Source organism: Morone saxatilis, unplaced genomic scaffold (assembly GCF_004916995.1).
Source record: "Morone saxatilis isolate NCDOM2014 unplaced genomic scaffold, NCSU_SB_2.0 Contig19, whole genome shotgun sequence".
In the NCBI taxonomy this organism is placed as follows: domain Eukaryota; kingdom Metazoa; phylum Chordata; class Actinopteri; family Moronidae; genus Morone; species Morone saxatilis.
Window position 1 is genome coordinate 14,384,966 of NW_023339751.1, and position 5,656 is coordinate 14,390,621.

At 40.5% G+C, this 5,656-nt stretch overlaps 1 protein-coding gene across 16 annotated transcripts in view; it reads left to right on the forward strand.

Moving 5' to 3' along the window:
• Positions 1–5,656, forward strand: part of ank3a (ankyrin 3a) — a 120,345-nt gene that overhangs the window by 45,763 nt on the left and 68,926 nt on the right. The window lies entirely within an intron of this gene.

The following is a 5,656-nucleotide window of genomic DNA, read 5'->3' on the forward strand; positions in this document are numbered from 1 at the left end:
GTGTGTGTGTGTGTGTAAAGCAAGTTAGTGTGTCCGTGTCCGTCATTTGGCTTTACATTACAGCATCAATCCATGTACTGGTTGTTCAACCTGAGAAACATGTGGCTGTAATGTTGAGTCAATGAAACTTACTCTCCCCTAAAGGAAGAATCCTCTGGTATACCGGTTAAAAAGTCTTCTTCTCTGATTTAATATGCACCGCATAAAAAACTACAGTATCTTATTTTTGTAGGGGACGTAAGGGACTGCAGTAGGTACTGTGATTTGTGATTAGGAAACATGGTCATATCAGCTTTTATACAGAATTTCTGCTATCTTTTCAAAGGACTGACCTCTTTCTTTCTCATGGTTTTCCCACACACTCATTGAAATTCATATGTGTCACAAGCACCTCTTTCTCTCTTCCATATAGCCACATACACACTTACCAGTACAACTCATCTCAATTTCAGCTCCCACAGCTCCTGTATGCTACCTGCTGTTCACACAAGATTGGCTCTTATTATTGGGAATAGTCATTTCAGTCCATCTACTGGTTAGTCATTTGCATTTTTATGTCCCATTACTGCATCAGAAAGAGCGGGAACTCACTCATAAGAAAAGAGAACTGCCTTTTTGACACAGAAGGTGTTTTAAGATGGTTTATGGACTTCTCTTTAGTCATTACCTTGACATGGCTTCTCGTCTAAGCCATGAGAGTTCATAAGGAATATTGAAAGGATACACAGGCTTGTTGTAACTTGGAGCTCTGTTTGGTAAAAGACACAAATAAACTGTGTTAATAACGCCAAGACTTTGTGCTTGGGAACTCATGTGATAGTCTCTTGTGTTGATTGCAGTGTTGCAATTATGAAAGGAAATTCACAAATGAATTCCTTAAGTTATAAAGCAGCTATATACAAATGGTCTAAATTATAACATAAATCGTTTAAATTACCATGTGGTGAAAGTCGTTTGTGGAGATTGTAGTGCTGTGTATTCACCACCCAACTGCAGTTCACATCTACTCTACAGAGCGTTTTAGCGTCTTTCAGCTCATTGTTTAGGTTTTACAGTGCACAATATAACTGTTGATAACTAACATGTACAGATATAGTTAACTATGGACTCAATTACTGTAAAAAATCAATATCATCCAAAGAATCAAGGTCATCCAGCCACAAATCTTGTTGCAGTTTATTCCATTTCAGTGGAGCAAAACATTTATAACAAGCTTTTTTTCAGCTTTATGAATATTTACTACCAAGTGCAGGTCTCCTCTGACTGAAAGATAGAGCCGGCCTACACTCCTCTTCAAATCACAGGGATGAGTCCTAAAGGCTAATATGAATCTCAGAGCACTATGATTAAAACACCAGTTGTGGGCACTTAAATAAAATGTCACAGAGAGACCAGCAATGTTTTATACAGTTGTCATGCAGGAGACTGTCCACCAGAGTCCAGTGTTTGACTGCTGAACAGAGTCTGCTGCAGATCAAACTGAGGCAAGAGGAGGAAGAGCAGAGGCGAGAGGGGGAGGAGGATGAGGACTTTGATGTCTCTGAATTTGTGCCAGATTTAACTAAACTGGTGTGTTTTCATTGATCACTTGTCACTGGTTGGCCATTAACACCCTGTCCTTCTGTTTTAAAACTCAGTCCATCCCTCTGTCGCCATCGATGTGTCTTCCTCTTTTATTCTGTTTCTGTCTGACACTCTCTTCTGTCTCATATGTTAAACCTTCCCATTGCTGTACTCTTACTCTTTTTTGCCCCCTCATTTTCTAACTTATTCTCCACTCAGCCCTACCAGCCCCTCTGCCTTTCTTTTACCTCTCCCCTTCCTCCTCCTGTGTGTAATTCATTTTCTCACCTCTGCTTTTCTGGAACCTGTTTTAGGGTGACTTTTTGGCGGGACTGCTATTGATCCAGCATGGTGCACTAATGTGTAGATTTCACCTGTACAGCTGACGAATCAGTTGGATGAAATCCAATGCAACATTCAAGTTCTCCTCACGTCAGTGTCAGCATGGTCCTAGACAGTAGAGAGACAGGAAACCTAACGTGTGCAGCAGTAGTAGAGCCGAAGGGTCTGTCCGAGTTTCTGCCGCGTTAAAAGGCAGGGTTGTTTCCTGACCCCCGTCGCCAAGTGCTGCTCATTGTTGGCGATACTGTTGGCGTCTTCTTGTAAATGTCTATGAAAAGAGGGTTCGGGTCTAGACCTGCGTGCTATTTGAAAAGTGCTCCTGAGATAACTTTCCTGTTATTGAATTGGCGTAATACAAATAAAATTGAATTGAATTGAATAGTAGAACTATGTGATTACATGTGTTAATATGCATTTTTATCACCTCAGCATGCCTCCAACAGAAAAAACAGGATTGTAGGATTTAAAATGTATTCAATAAATATTCTACATCATAGGGCTTTTTCTAATAAAGTGATGACTTGACAATGAATCAGATAAATATTCCTGTTTATCATATCTGAGTTTTGCTGGTATCGCTGCTCTAGTTCAATGGCTCACCTATTTTCCATTTCAAATCCCCTCCCTCCTCTCCCCCTCTTTCTCTGCTTTCTACCCTTTCTCCCAGTTCCCTCCCTCACTTCCTCTCCTTCTTCCCTCCCTCCCTCCCCGGCAGTTTTATGTCCCAGGTGACAAAGAGGAGCTGTGCCCTTGAGCGAGCTCTGTGCAGCAGGAGCAGTAAATATCCGGCTTTGTGTTGTGTGTTGTATGTTCTCTGCAAATATTGAGGATACTCCCCAGAATGGTGGATGGTGTGATATTTTACAGCTCCTGAGATGCTCGCCTAGTATGTTTGTGAACCAGGAAAGGGAAGCCAGCAGGGAGACAATATCTGTTTTGCTAGGGTTGGATGTCACAAGCATAATACTTGGTTCTCTGTGGGATATAGTTTGTACATATGGATCATATTTAGTTGATGAGAAATAGTCAGTACTGAGAAGCTCTATAAATAAATCAATATACCGTATCATGATATACAATAAGGTTTTGGATTTAGTTATTGTAATATGAAGATATATCTTATCTTTTTCAGGTCTTGTTACAATTAAATGATTGTCTAAGCTTATTTGAGAGTCCTGGCTCAATGAAATCAGTATTTTCAAATAATTTTCAAATTAAATAAACATTATTTTAAGTGTCTCCTAAAGCACCAAGCATGATTACTGTCAAAATTGCCTTTTCTAATTCCCATTTTTCCAAACTCTATGTATAGTTTCTCAACAAATAACAAGTAACATGTCTCGCTTCAGTTGTTCAGATTTGAAACTATAAAACAGATAAAAGAGGAGAGTAATAACAGAGAGAAACAAAAACAAAATACATACACACCTCACCAAAGAGAAATAGTTGTTGTTAAAAGTTGTATATATCATGGCAAATCTAAAAATATAAATCTTACTGTATGTATATACACAAATATGTGATAGAAGATTGGATCCATATCAACCACCTCTCTTTCTTGTGTTGTTTTCTTGTTGATAATACATTTTCAATGCTCAAATACTCAATTGTGAAAAGAAATACATAAATATAACTCACAAATGCCACCACAAGAAAAACATCCATTCAGCATCTAACTGCAATGCGCCCAGATAATATATCCACCCATACTGTGTGTGTAACTGTAACATAAGAATAACTGAGTTGCTGTGTGTGTGTGTGTGTGCGAGCACAACTGTGTCAAAAGAGATAATTTTCCATAAGTAGGCTTGACTCCCTTCCTCTTTTGTTGTAACCTCCCCCAGTAGCCATGGTAACCGTGCCGTTTCTAAGGAAGGCTGCTCACTACGGTGTTGGTGTGAAGGGGCCTGTGATCCACCAATCACATGTTCAACTCGCCTCTTCTGGTCCAGAGCATCTGTCACTCCCTCTGTCAGCTCTCACATACACCACTCTCTGACTCTCACTCTCTCACTCTCTTTGTCTCTTGTCTGAAAGTTGATAGCACTGGAAAATACCCATAATGCTGTGGTGCCATTCCTCTGGAATAGTGACAGAATGTGAAAGCCGTGGATGAGGGATGGATGGCTGCATGTGACGGTGTGAACGTGTATATTTGTGTGTATGATCTTTCAGGCAGTACCACAGCAGCAGCATTCCTGCTATAAATAACACTTACCGTATGGATGTGGTACTGATGAGCTGTGCTTATCATTTATTATCAAAATCTGCAAGCAGAAGGAAAAAGTGCACACATAGTGTTGTGTCTCTGAGGTTTTCCATGTCCTGGAAGTTAATGACCACGCATTTATTTACACATCTGTTGAGAGAGGCTTTTCCACTCTCTCAACAAAAGTCTCTATTTAGCTGAGTGTCTCTAGGAATTTTGCTTTTATTTAACAATTCTGTGCAGCGGTAAAGGTGTAGAAAGTGGTGGATGGGCATTTTGTGGGTCTGACTTTCATGCCAGAGACTGTCACAGACCAACAATCAGTGTTTTTTTTCTTTAAAAACATGATCATGATCTTTTCTTTACATTAACCAAGTGTTTTGTTTACTTAACCATCCATGCTTTAATCGTCATCAGGGACAGATCTAAGTTAATTTGCTTTCTTACAGAGAGTGTAAAGGTTGATATCACTTTCATATCTGTATGGTAAATACCAAGCTACAGCTAGCAGCAGCGCATAAGTATGGGAAATGGGAAAATGCCTAGCCGGCCTCTGTCCAAACGTAAAAAAATCCAATTGTCAGAACCACGTTATAGCTTGTTTTTTTTATTTTGCACAAAAACTGAAGTGTAAAACACTTTTTTGTGAGATATTGCTGGGGTGCAGTCGTTGCTAGAGTTTCCAGCGTTTGCCTGGCAAACTCATGGTGGTGACAACCCTCCAGGAAATTACTGCGCCTGGCCAAGAAAAAAATACAATGTTTTTAGACTTTGGGGTTTTTGGACAGATATCAGTCTTGTATGGTATAAATCTTCTCATCTAACTCTTGAACATAAACAGACCTTTGTGGAGCAGAATATGTTTTCCAGTTTCAGTTTCCTGTTAATCATATCATGACCCTGAGATTTATCTTATGACCCCATTCGGGGGTCTGGACCAGGGTGGGAACCATTGGTCTAATATCAACACATTGATGGGGGTTGATCTATTATGGAAAAATAGCTTTCCTTCCCTAAACATAAAAAGACATTAAGAAACACTATGCAGTGGTGGGTGGTCCTCCAAGATAATCACATCACTTCTCACCCATAGATGTAATAACCGAAGATCAAACATATAACATGGATACGGTAGTTAGGCTGCATGTTACGCCTAACCTTAACTGGCTTTTCCTTTTTGCTCACACAGATAGCGATTAGATCTCTTTACGTACATTTTCCAGGAGAGCACTGAGTATACCCGGCTGCTATCTTTCTGTGCTGGGGATCAGCTATGAGCAGGATTTGTGAGGAGAAATCAGTGGGAGTGAGCTTCTCATCTCCGAGCTCCAACTCAGCTGACTGCAATGGGGCGTGTCTGCTGAGGGGTGAGAGGTAGGAGGACAGAGGGTGTCCCTAATACCAAAGGAAAAGCCCCTAATCCTCTGTTAAAGTGTCCCCATTGACTGTTGAGGGGCCCCCGCTGGCCCACACCCCCCCAAAATAGCGTCTGGTGTTATTGTTGTTCTCTGTTGTTATTGGACTCATAAAGCCCCCCACACC